Source organism: Littorina saxatilis, unplaced genomic scaffold (assembly GCF_037325665.1).
Source record: "Littorina saxatilis isolate snail1 unplaced genomic scaffold, US_GU_Lsax_2.0 scaffold_1211, whole genome shotgun sequence".
Lineage (NCBI taxonomy): Eukaryota > Metazoa > Mollusca > Gastropoda > Littorinimorpha > Littorinidae > Littorina > Littorina saxatilis.
In genome coordinates this window covers 22,501-33,526 of record NW_027128157.1, presented here as the reverse complement: position 1 = coordinate 33,526, position 11,026 = coordinate 22,501, and the positions used below count along the sequence as shown (strand labels likewise).

The 11,026-nt window shown below is 40.7% G+C and overlaps 1 long non-coding RNA gene across 1 annotated transcript; it reads left to right on the top strand.

Annotated features, from left to right (window-relative positions):
* The first annotated feature begins 252 nt into the window (after positions 1–252).
* Positions 253–8,801, top strand: LOC138956523 (uncharacterized). Its single transcript, XR_011452689.1, has 3 exons — positions 253–1,148; positions 2,050–2,245; positions 7,079–8,801. It is a non-coding gene; the product is annotated as an uncharacterized lncRNA (long non-coding RNA).
* The last annotated feature ends 2,225 nt before the right edge of the window (positions 8,802–11,026 follow it).

Genomic DNA, 11,026 nt, shown 5'->3' with positions numbered 1-11,026 from the left:
GCTGAACGCATGTGTTACAGTGTAGATAACAGTGACATACAACTGTGTGTCCGACAACTTGTTGAATAACGAATTCTATCGAAAGACATTTGTGAAAGTGTGTTAGCCTAGACCGAACAGATCAGTCTGCTAGTGGTCGGACCTTTAGCACACGTCCGGCCACACGCCATTTTTCCTCTCTCGATTCGAACATTTTTGGATCAATTGTCTTTCACTAATAGTAATACACTACAAAGCAGATGTATGAGTGTTGTAGTGTAAATGAATATGAGGCACAGCTGTCTGCCTGACAACTTGTCGAATAAGGAATTATATTGAAAGATATATGTGAAAGTGTGTGAGCACAGCTGATCAAAAGTCCGTCTGCTAAAAGCAGCTTCGATTCAAAAGTTTTTGGGCTCGATTATTCTTTTTTAAGTTACCCAAAACAACGTTAAGGAAAGTGCTATTGCAGAAAACTGACATGCATCTTCCCGTCGGATAACTTGCTCGATAAGGCCTTCTATTAAAAGATATTTCAGAAATATTGTGAGAGTGATGTTTGACGGACGTTGTAGCCTCTCAGTGCGGACTCTTAAAGTCCGACTACTGTGACCAAAAACGAGGCAAAATTGAAAATAAGTAATTAACACTGTTATTTACTAATTTTCACGTGAAAATGGTAACCTTAGGTTCTGGCACTAGTAAGCCGTCATACAAAAGCGTTTTGGTGTTTATATCTTTTTGGTTTGTTTGTTTGTTTGCCGACCACGAAGGGCCATATCAGGGTGGTGCTGCTTTGACATATAACGTGCGCCACACACAAGACAGAAATCGCAGCACAGGCTTCATGTCTCACTCAGTCTCATTATTCTGACACCGGACCAACCAGTCCTAGCACTAACCCCATAATGCCAGACGCCAGGCGGAGCAGCCACTAGATTGCCAATTTTAAAGTCTTAGGTATGACCCGGCCGGGGTTCGAACCCACGACCTCCCAATCACGGGGCGGACACCTTACCACTAGGCCAACCGTGCCGGTATATATTTTTGGTACCTGGTTCATGATCTGTTCAATTTCAAACTAAGCATGCACAAGTTTTAATTTACTTTCATTCTGTATGCAGGTACCAAAAGCCCGACATCACCGGAGGAAAATACAAGCAAAGGTATGCACGCATGTCTTCAGTGACTGAGAATGTTTATGGGATGAATGAGAGTTGCCTAAACTTCTACTGCAATATGTTTAAGGCATTCATCCCCATTTCATTTCATTCAATCCTATTAGGCCAGTAAAGGCACCCCACTTGACTCTGTGGTACTTTTTTCCTGATCAAAAATTTCTTTCACAGTGGTCACATGACGATGCTCAAGCAAGGGTACCCCCCAAATCGACCTGACATAAAAAAAGGAGTACCCCCCAAAAAAACCAATAGTTGGGAAAAAGAACCCATCTATCTTTCTCTCTCTCTCTCTCTCTCACTGTCCGTCTCTTTCTCTCTGTCTTTCTCTCTCTCTCTCAATCTCTCTCTCTCTCTCTCTCTCTCTCTCTCTCTCTCTCTCTCTCTCTCTCTCTCTCTCTTTCTCTCTCTCTCTCTCTCACCCCCATTGGTTTGTATATGGGTCTGTGGCCTTAGTAATATAAACCATTATCTTTCTCTCTCTGTTCTATTTGTATGTCCGTGTGTATATATGATTAGAGTAGTATGAAAAAGAAAGAATTTCTGTAATGCTTATGCCACAAACCTTGTAAAATAAGATTTGATTCAATTTGGTCTTCCCCCTCTTCCATTTCAGGCAGTTTTCTTTGTTGTTGCTATAACTGCGAATAAAAGGTGTGTCATTATTTTTTATAAACAAGGAACATAGTTTTTGTTACTGTGAAAGAATTTTGGAATTGTTCTCTAATAGTTGGGGGGATGCTGTCCTGACCCTGTTGAAGGTCGGCACTTGTATATATATATATAATATATTTTGTTATTATTATAAGGACCTTTAAACTAACCCCTCTTTTTCCTTTCTTTTGTGATGTAGTTTCCAACTTCATTATTCAAGTATCATGGGTTTCAGGAGTCAAAATCCAGACAGAGGGCAAGCGATACTTTTGTATCTTCTGCGAAAAGTACTTTGCTCAACACCTCAACCGGCACCTCATAAAAAGCCACAGCGAGGAGGCAGATGTTGCTGCGGCCCAGGCTCTTCCGGAGCCCCAACGCTCGCAGGCCCTCTTGATCATCCGAAACCATGGCAGAGACGGAATTAATTGGTATGTGTCCTGCAAGGAGCTAAACCAGATCACAAGTGGTCATGGAAAGCACTTGTGCACCATTGTGCCAGTACTGATTTTTAGACTACAATAGCTAGTTTTCTTATATACTGATTGCAAAAGATAGTACAGGGGTACCTGCAATGACTTGCCAGAAGTGTCCTTAAATTGAAGGTGGCCTGTCATGTTGACGGGTAATTTTGGTAGGGATAATAGACAAATGGACAACAGAAAGCGTCAGCACACTCTGGTTTACGTAAACTATCAGTTTCTGAACAGACATTGCCAGGTTTTTTACGCACAGTACAAACACCCTTTCATTTAAACACTCACCGCTTGCGAACATCCTAAGTACCCTCCGTAAAGAGCTAGCATTTTTTTAAGATTTTATTTTTGCATGGCCTGCAGGATTGTCTAGTACCAAAATCAGACGCTTTTTGGCGCTAGTACTAAAATCTAAATAATAAATTGACGACTTGTAACACAAGCATTCATTAATCCTAAAAGATTTGTTTTTCATCAAAAAAAGATCAGTACAACTCGAAGTTTTGAAAAATGGACAAAAAGGGAGTCCGGAAGCTTGTCACGCAAAGAAGTGTTTCCCGAAGCAGACACATTTTTTGCATTGAACTTGCTTCTTTGAAGCCAAACTCCACCGTTAAGTTTGTGTGACTCGCAGTCGTTGTTGCATTTTAGATTCAGAGTTACACGATAATGTTCTGATGCAGATAAGGCGAGTCGCATTGAAATCAGAAACTGACGACTAGATTGTGAAAAAAAAGGAAAGTTGATCACACCCCGGGGTCCACGATGGCTATGGCGTTAGATAAACCATGCAAAAATAAATTCATTGAAAATTGCTGGCTCTTTACGTAAGGCACCTCAGATATTCTCAAGCGGTGAGTGTTCAAACAAAAGGGTGTTTGTACTGTGTGTCTTTGATGGTTTGCGGGAGGCTTACTGTGCCTTAAAAGGGATATGTGGTCTCTCATCGGAGAGGCCACACATTGCAGGTACAACTCCACACACTTTTTAACTTTGTGACTTTCATTGCCGTGCACTGATACACTGAGCACAAAAAAGTAAAGGATATTTTTTTCAATGGTATACCCCAGATAACAGCAGTTATTTGGTCAGAAATATACGTGAATTTGAAAATCAGTCTTTCTTCTGCTCAAAAATGTGTTTCTGGAATCTGAGCAATATCTGGGTATGATGTCACTGGTCCGTGACCACATCTACTCTCAAAAATTGTGTTTTTTGATGGCTTGATTCACTTTCAACCGTTGAAACAGTGACTTAAACTGAATATTTTACATTTTTTACATTCGAAAGTTTATTTGGTGTCTTACCTAATGGTTCATACAAATTTCGTTCAAATCTGTCGCGCTGTCAGGCTGATCTAGTGTGTAAAACAGAGCGACCACAAAACTGAAAAACAGCAAAAAATCAATGGTTTTAATGGTGTTTTTGCTGGGTAGCTGCAGGCTCTCCAAATTTCACAGAACTTAACTTTTTGTGCTCAGTGTACATACAGCAGACTTGCGCTCTTCAGTCTCTTTGTTTGTATGTTTGCTTAATGCCCAGTCCACCACAAAGGGTTATGTATCGATTGGACATTGGATTTCCCTTCTTTGAGCCATGTGACGTCAGAGGCATACAAAACTTCATATTTTGGCGTTTCAGGTTGACCGAAACTTCAAAGGAACTACAAAACACACGTCATGTGTTTGATTGCATGTGTGTGTGCTGTTCAATGTCAAAACAACAACAAAGTCAGTACATGACGTGTGTTTTGTAGTTCCTTTGAAGTTTCGGCCAACCTGAAACGCCCAAATATGAAGCTTATGTGTTTGATTGCAAGTGTGTGTGTGCTCGTTCAATCGTTAAAACAACAAAGTCAGTACCTGAAAGGAATGCAATCGATAAATAAATGTTATTTGCGTTTTTGACCAAAATATGACATTTTACACAGATCAAGACAGTCATTGTTCTCCGAGACTGCGCTAGCAGTCGAGGTGAACAATGACTGTCGAGATGTGTGTAAAATGTCATATTTTGGTCAAAAACGCAAATAACGTATAATATCAGGGCGGTTGCTCTTCAGTGCTCTTCAGTGTAATGCACCATAAAAGAGGAGTCACACTACACAAATTCTAACCTGTCTTTGATGCAATTCATGGTCTCATTGATTTTTGGGTTGTTCTTGTTGATTATTTTATTTTATCATATTCGTTCCATTTCCTTGTATTAATACACACCCCACAAAATAATTTTTAAATCCAACCAACATGGTGGGTTTTTTTTTACTCACATGCGAAGCAAAAGTGAGTCTATGTACTCACCCGAGTCGTCCGGACGTCCGTCCGTCCGGAAAACTTTAACGTTGGATATTTCTTGGACACTATTCAGTCTATCAGTACCAAATTTGGCAAGATGGTGTATGATGACAAGGCCCCAAAAAACATACATAGCATCTTGACCTTGCTTCAAGGTCAAGGTCGCAGGGGCCATAAATGTTGCCTAAAAAACAGCTATTTTCACATTTTTCCCATTTTCTCTGAAGTTTTTGAGATTGAATACCTCACCTATATATGATATATAGGGCAAAGTAAGCCCCATCTTTTGATACCAGTTTGGTTTACCTTGCTTCAAGGTCAAGGTCACAGGAGCTCTTCAAAGTTGGATTGTATACATATTTTGAAGTGACCTTGACCCTGAACTATGGAAGATAACTGTTTCAAACTTAAAAATTATGTGGGGCACATGTTATGCTTTCTTCATGAGACACATTTGGTCACATATGATCAAGGTCAAGGTCACTTTGACCCTTATGAAATGTGACCAAAATAAGGTAGTGAGCCACTAAAAGTGACCATATCTCATGGTAGAAAGAGCCAATAAGCACCATTGTACTTCCTATGTCTTGAATTAACAGCTTTGTGTTGCATGACCTTGGATGACCTTGACCTTGGGTCAAGGTCACATGTATTTTGGTAGGAAAAATGTGTAAAGCATGTGAGTCGTATGGGCTTTGCCCTTCTTGTTTTACCTTTCTATGCCCTCCAGCAAGAAATAGTGGACAGCGAGCTTTGCTTGCTTCCAAATTTATATTAATGAGCTAATTATAACATTTAATCATCATCAAAAACCTTGTCAATGCTTTCAATGTGTGTGTGATTCAGAAGTCGTTAGGTAATCTGGCAGTCATTAAAACAAGGTAGGGGTCAAATTAAAAGTTTTAAAGTTGCCACAGCGCTCCAAAAACTCAATAATGTTTGTTGCGGTTTTACAAAATGTGATCCAGATTCACTGAAGGGGGCCGGGGACTCAAAATAACCATTTTTTCATGTTGGGAGTCGTTTAGCTATGTTTTAGATATGGTTAGCTCTGTTCAATCAATCAATGAGTCTTATATCGCGCATATTCCGTGGGTACAGTTCTAGGCGCTCTGCAGTGATGCCGTGTGAGATGAAATTTTATACGGCCAGTAGATTGCAGCCATTTCGGCGCATATTTACCTTTCACGGCCTATTATTCCAAGTCACACGGGTATAGGTAGACAATTATTAACTGTGCCTAAGCAATTTTGCCAGGAAAGACCCTTTTGTCAATCGTGGGATCTTTAACGTGCACACCCAATGTAGTGTACACGGGGGGAGGTTCGGACACCGAAGAGAGTCTGCACACAAAGTTGACTCTGTGAAATAAATTTCCGCCGAACCTGAGATCGAACTCACGCTGACAGCGGCCAACTGAATACAAATCCAGCGCGCTACCAACTGAGCTATATCCCCGCCCGTTAGCTGTATCATTCTGTTTTTTTGACTCACATGCGAAGCAAAAGTGAGTCTATGTACTCACCCGAGTCGTCCGTCCGTCCGTCCGTCCGGACGTCCGGACGTCCGGACGTCCGGACGTCCGTCCGTCCGTCCGGAAAACTTTAACGTTGGATATTTCTTGGACACTATTCAGTCTATCAGTACCAAATTTGGCAAGATGGTGTATGATGACAAGGCCCCAAAAAACATACATAGCATCTTGACCTTGCTTCAAGGTCAAGGTCACAGGGACCATAAATGTTGTCTAAAAAACAGCTATTTTTCACATTTTTCCCATTTTCTCTGAAGTTTGTGAGATTGAATACCTCACCTATATATGATATATAGGGCAAAGTAAGCCCCATCTTTTGATACCAGTTTGGTTTACCTTGCTTCAAGGTCAAGGTCACAGGAGCTCTTCAAAGTTGGATTGTATACATATTTTGAAGTGACCTTGACCCTGAACTATGGAAGATAACTGTTTCAAACTTAAAAATTATGTGGGGCACATGTTATGCTTTCATCATGAGACACATTTGGTCACATATGATCAAGGTCAAGGTCACTTTGACCCTTATGAAATGTGACCAAAATAAGGTAGTGAACCACTAAAAGTGACCATATCTCATGGTAGAAAGAGCCAATAAGCACCATTGTACTTCCTATGTCTTGAATTAACAGCTTTGTGTTGCATGACCTTGGATGACCTTGACCTTGGGTCAAGGTCACATGTATTTTGGTAGGAAAAATTTGTAAAGCAGTTCTTAGTGTATGATGTCATTGCTAGGTTTAGGTCAAGCATGTGAGTCGTATGGGCTTTGCCCTTCTTGTTTCTTTTCCTCTCACTTTGAAGGCCTGGGAATTATGTATTTTTGTCAGTATTGTTTTTTATTTTGTATTTTGTACGTTATTGTCTCCATGGAAGGTGTGATTTTTTGGGTGCTCATTTTTTGTAGTCTTTAGCATGTACAACAAAGGCATTTTGAGGAACAGCTGTCAATTTCTGTTTCAGGGAACTACAGCAAGTTCTCGAGAGAAGAAGAGAAGGCCGTGAGGAAGCTTTTTCAAGCTTCCATTTTGGGAGGAAAGCTTCCAGGAAAGAAACAAATTTTGTTGGGCATTGCAGGCAGCCAAACACTGGAAGGGAGATCCTGGACCCAAATTAAAGATAAAGTGGCAAATGAAAAGAACACATGAAGCACATGTACTAAATTTAACTGTTACTTCCTACTGTAATATTAATTCCATTTCCCGCAGTTTCCTGTCACTTTGAGGGAAAACTGCACTTTGGTTTGTGCAGTGCAGTTCTTTTGTCAGTTGTTCTCCTCTTTATTTGTTCTATCGTCTTTCTTCTTCTTTTTTGTGTGTGTACTTTTGTGTTTTTGTGCCTGAAGAAGACCCTTAGGTCGAAACGTCCCTGTTATTTGTTCCGTGTTCGTCATTTTAACGTGAGTACATTGCTTTTTGGTCTCTTTATTGTTCCCTCTCACGTGCAGTCGCCATTGTTTAATACTTTGAGGGAAGTTAAAAGAAATATTTTTGTCGACAAGCAAAGTGGTTACAAGCCCCCCGGTCATACACTTTTTTTTTTCGTAAAGCACAGATTTTTTGCTCCCACCCATGCAGTTGGAAAACCTTTTCAAATCTCTTGTGTTGTTTTAAACTTTTGCTCTAAACATTTGGTATGACACAAATTTTGAAGTGAAAATTGATTCGGATTACAGTATCACTTGATTATGTTTCATGATTTTTGAGTCACTTGAGAAAAAGTGACTCTATGTAATCGGTCAGTGTTAGTCTGTCCGGCCGGCCGTCTGGCCGGCCGTCCGTAGACACCACCTTAACGTTGGACTTTTCTCGGAAACTATCAAAGCGATCGGGCTCATATTTTGTTTAGTCGTGACCTCCAATGACCTCTACACTTTAACGATGGTTTCGTTGACCTTTGACCTTTTTCAAGGTCACAGGTCAGCGTCAAAGGAAAAATTAGACATTTTATATCTTTTCTCGGAAACTATCAAAGCGATCGGGCTCATATTTTGTTTAGTCGTGACCTCCAATGACCTCTACACTTTAACGATGGTTTCGTTGACCTTTGACCTTTTTCAAGGTCACAGGTCAGCGTCAAAGGAAAAATTAGACATTTTATATCTTTGACAAAGTTCATCGGCTGTGATTGAAACTTTGTAGGATTATTCTTTACATCAAAGTATTTACATCTGTAGCCTTTTACGAACGTTATCAGAAAAACAAGGGAGATAACTAGCCTTTTCTGTTCGGCAACACACAACTTAACGTTGGGCTTTTCTCGGAAACTATAAAAGTGACCGGGCTCAAATTTTATGTGAACGTGACTCATTGTGTTGTGAATAGCAATTTCTTCCTGTCCATCTGATGCCTCATATAATATTCAGAACTGCGAAAGTGACTCGATCGAGCGTTTGCTCTTCTTGTTTTCTGGTTTACCTTGTTTCTTTTTGGTGTAAATATGTGGACGTCTGCACTGACAGATGTCATGACAGCTGTCCTTTGTATGAGATTGTCTGGGTTGTGGATAACTCCCATTGATCATGACTTTTGTATGGACCCGCAGCATTGTTACGTGTATTTGCTCTGTCCAGTAGGAAAACATTTTTAAGTCTTCTTGTGTTGTTTTAAACTTTTGCTCTAAAAATGTGGTTCCCATTGAACCTCAGTACAGATTATGGTTTGCAAAATATATGTTGCTTACTTGATTCTTGAGAATTGTGTTTGTTTTCGCTACCCCCGCGGGTTAGGGGGAGTCCCATATTGGTTGGGACGAGAAAGAATTTACCCGATGCTCCCCAGCATGTGGTAAGAGGCGACTAACGGATTCTGTTTCTCCTTTTACCCTTGTTAAGTGTTTCTTGTATAGAATATAGTCAATTTTTGTAAAGATTTTAGTCAAGCAGTATGTAAGAAATGTTAAGTCCTTTTTACTGGAAACTTGCATTCTCCCAGTAAGGTAATATATTGTACTACGTTGCAAGCCCCTGGAGCAAATTTTTGATTAGTGCTTTTGTGAACAAGAAACAATTGACAAGTGGCTCTATCCCATCTCCCCCCCTTTCCCCGTCGCGATATAACCTTCGTGGTTGAAAACGACGTTAAACACCAAATAAAGAAAGAAAGTCTGTTTTCGCCAAGTGAGGGTGTGTGACTGTGGCTGTGAGTGTGTTTGTGACAGTAAATTCAACACTATGAGTGACAAAGAACTGAAGACTGTGTGTGGCAGGGAACAGGACACGTTGTGTCATTCGCCAGTAAGTGTAATCATTATATTTTGTAACCATCAAAAACAATTTCCCTTGAAATCAAAACACAATTTCCCTTGAAATCAAAACATTAACAAGTAAGAAAAAATGACACCTGAAAATGGCATTCAATGGTTACTCATGCTCTCTCTCTCTCTCTCTCTCTCTCTCTCTCTCTCTCTCTCTCTCTCTCTCTCTCTCTCTCTCTCTCTCTCTCTCTCTCTCTCTCTCTCTCTCTCTCTCTCTCTCTCTCTCTCTCTCTCTCTCTCTCTCTCTCTCTCTCTCTCTCTCTCTCCCCCCCTCCTGAAAACAAACAAACATCAAACAAACATTGAGGAACCAAAGCTAAATAGCGTTTTAAAGTATAAGCTCAAGAGGATACTTCCCACTGTGATATTAATTACTAGTGTGTTTTTGTGAGGGTGCTTTAACGTTTCAGTTATAGGGAGTAGCACACGTTTGTGATATGATCCGTGCATGTCTTAAACAAGTAATGGCAGTGCATATTAGCAGATCTGCATTTTCAACCATCAAGTTATTCACGAATGGTAGTCGTCCGATGTTGGAATATAGCGTGTTCGTGTTTTTAGTCTCTCGTGTTCTTAGTTATATGATTCAAGTCTTATATCGCGCGCGTATCTCCAGACTCTGACTCGAGGCGCAGGGATCTATTTATGCCGTGTGAGATAGAATTTTTTACACAATACATCACGCATTCACATCGACCAGCAGATCGCAGCCATTTCGGCGCATATCCTACTTTTTACGGCCTATTATTCCAAGTCACACGGGTATTTTGGTGGACAATTTTGTTATCTATGCCTATGCAATTTTGCCAGGAAAGACCCTTTTGACAATCGTGGGATCTTTAACGTGCACACCCCAATGTAGTGTACACGAAGGGACCTCGGTTTTTCGTCTCATCCGAAAGACTAGCACTTGAACCCACCACCTAGGTTAGGAAAGGGGGGAGAAAATTGCTAACGCCCTGACCCAGGGTCGAACTCGCAACCTCTTGCTTCCGAGCGCAAGTGCGTTACCACTCGGCCACCCAGTCCGTTTAGTGTGATCAAGCAAACGCAAACAATCCTTGAATCTTTTAAAGCACGATAAAAAGATCAAGTATCGATCCTCATATCAAACAGACAATGAAGTAAGGCGTCCGCCCCGTGATCGGGAGGTCGTGGGTTCGAACCCCGGCCGGGTCATACCTAAGACTTTAAAATTGGCAATCTAGTGGCTGCTCCGCCTGGCGTCTGGCATTATGGGGTTAGTGCTAGGACTGGTTGGTCCGGTGTCAGAATAATGTGACTGGGTGAGACATGAAGCCTGTGCTGCGACTTCTGTCTTGTGTGTGGCGCACGTTATATGTCAAAGCAGCACCGCCCTGATATGGCCCTTCGTGGTCGGCTGGGCGTTAAGCAAACAAACAAACAAAAATTCAAAATCAAAGAATACAATCTCTAGCTGCGCACGCTAGCTTTGCGAAATAAAGTGTTGGTTTGGTTACCAACACCCCATCCCGCCATTTAATTTTAACACACACAAATTTAAAAGATTGAAAATTATTCCGAATATAATTTTCTAAATAAAATTTTTTGTCTTGGTTGAAAAATTGCGACACGACCTTAATTCATGCTAACAAACATTCTTATTAGGTTAAATTTTGTTTATTTTTTTTTATT